Source organism: Silene latifolia, chromosome 9, assembly GCF_048544455.1.
Source record: "Silene latifolia isolate original U9 population chromosome 9, ASM4854445v1, whole genome shotgun sequence".
Classification (NCBI taxonomy): domain Eukaryota; kingdom Viridiplantae; phylum Streptophyta; class Magnoliopsida; order Caryophyllales; family Caryophyllaceae; genus Silene; species Silene latifolia.
In genome coordinates this window covers 39,999,741-40,001,772 of record NC_133534.1, presented here as the reverse complement: position 1 = coordinate 40,001,772, position 2,032 = coordinate 39,999,741, and the positions used below count along the sequence as shown (strand labels likewise).

Sequence of the window (2,032 nt, the reverse complement as noted above, 5' to 3'; positions counted from 1 at the left end):
GTCTTTATGCTTAGTTTGTAGCTAGTTCATCTCGATCAAGTGACAACTTATTGAGGAGCTTAAGGTGACTAAGAAATTAGTCTTAAACCCTTGACCACTATTATTACCCTTTTCTTGTTAGACCTTGTTTCTCCCCCTAATTTCCCTTTGTGAACCCAAAGACCTTAGCCTTCCCTTATTAATTAAGAAACAATTTCATTTAGTTTAAATTTTATACCTTGTTGCATCTTAGTTTTAGATAAATCAACTTTACTTTTGTTTGACTAGACTAAAGACTTAAACAAACCAAGTATCTAACCCCCGCCATCTTTGTGTTCGACACCCGAATAAATACTACTTTTATTTGGTTTTATAAATTGTTTTTGGTACCGGAAGTGACGGCGAAAACCCGGTCATCAAAATGGCGCCGTTGCCGGGGATGGCGTTAGGTTATACTTAGTTAGTTGAAGTTTCTAGCTTTAGTCTTTACTTGTTGTTTGCTTGTTTGTGTAGCTTGTGTGCTTCTTGTAGAGTGTGTGTGATTTTTGCCTTACCCTAGTGTGTAAAAGCACTAGGAGTCTTACGGTTTGTCAAGTTGTATGCCTAGGAGGAACCACCAAGCTTTGCTCTTTGACTCCGATCCGGAAAGACTTTTTAGAGCCTTAAGGAATAGGACCATTGCAAGGGTTAGAACCTCTTCTCAAGCTACCATAAATCAAGCAAATTCACCCACCCAACCTCTCTTTGAAAACACAACACAACAACAACCAAACAACACCATTGATCACCCCCTAGAAAATCCTTTCTACAATTTCCAACTCCCAAATACTCCACCTCAAACACCACCCCCTCATATACCAAATCTACCACCAATGGCTTTACGTGACCATAACCGTCCTAACCACAATGATGCTTGTGACCCTATCAATTTTGGCACCTTGGCCCCAAACAACTTTGAAATGCATCCCGCCCAAGTCGGGTTAATTGAGAAGGACTTGTTCGGGGGTCATATTGAAGAGGATGCCCATGCTCATCTCCGGAAGTTTAAGAGGAAAGTTTCAATGATGAAGAAGAATGGGGTGTCCGAAGACACCTTGAGAATGATGTTGTTCCCGTTTTCATTGACGGGCAAAGCGGACCGATGGTTGAACATCCACCCACCGGATACTTTCACTACTTAGGATGCTTTGGCTAAAGCATTCATGGCCAAGTATTACCCTTCCTCCAAGACCGCGATGCTCCGTAATGAGATCCATACGTTCCAACAAGAGGATGGGGAGTCTTTGGGTGAAGCTTGGGACCGTTATCAAGACTTGATAGCAAGTTGCCCCCACCATGGAATACCGGAATGGTACATCACTCAAACATTCTTCCAAACTTTGCTACCGAGGACTAAGGAGATGGTAAATGCCTCCGCGGGGGGAGGATTTGATCACTTGAGTGATGAAGAGGGCACGACATTGATCAAGAAAATGGTAGATTCAGAAGCAAACTATGGTTCTAGAGGAAACATGCTAAGAAGGAATGGGAAGTTTCCTAAGGAAAACTCCTCCAACTCCGAGACAAATGCCAAGCTCGACTTACTCACAAAACAATCTGAGAAGTTTCAAAGAAATCAAGTGCACCAAGCCGCAACCTCACATGGGGCACCCATGGAGGAAGTGGCTCAAGTCTCAAGTTGTGAACTTTGTGGAGGAAGTGGTCACACATATGACTTGTGTGCCAACAATTACAACAACTTTGATGGGAACAATGTGCAAGAGGTGAATGCTTTCCAAGCATTTAACAATTTTTCCAACCGTCCACCTAAACCCTCATTCAACAACAACCAAGGATCCAACCAAAACTTTGCCAACCAATCTCAAGCATATCAAGATTATAAGGGTAACCAAGGGAACCAAGGTAATCAAAACTTTTACCAAGGAAACCAAGGAAACCAAGCTAACCAAGGGTTTGGCCAAGGATTCAATCAATGGAACAACAACAATGGGTTCAATCAAGGATACAACAATAATCAAAGGTACAACCAAGGGCAAAATCAAGGGTTCAATCA

General features: G+C 42.3%; 1 non-coding gene across 1 annotated transcript; it reads right to left on the bottom strand.

Moving 5' to 3' along the window:
- Positions 1-1,214: 1,214 nt before the first annotated feature.
- On the bottom strand, positions 1,215-1,321 carry LOC141603452 (small nucleolar RNA R71). Its single transcript, XR_012525327.1, has one exon. It is a non-coding gene; the product is annotated as a small nucleolar RNA R71 (small nucleolar RNA).
- Positions 1,322-2,032: the final 711 nt, after the last annotated feature.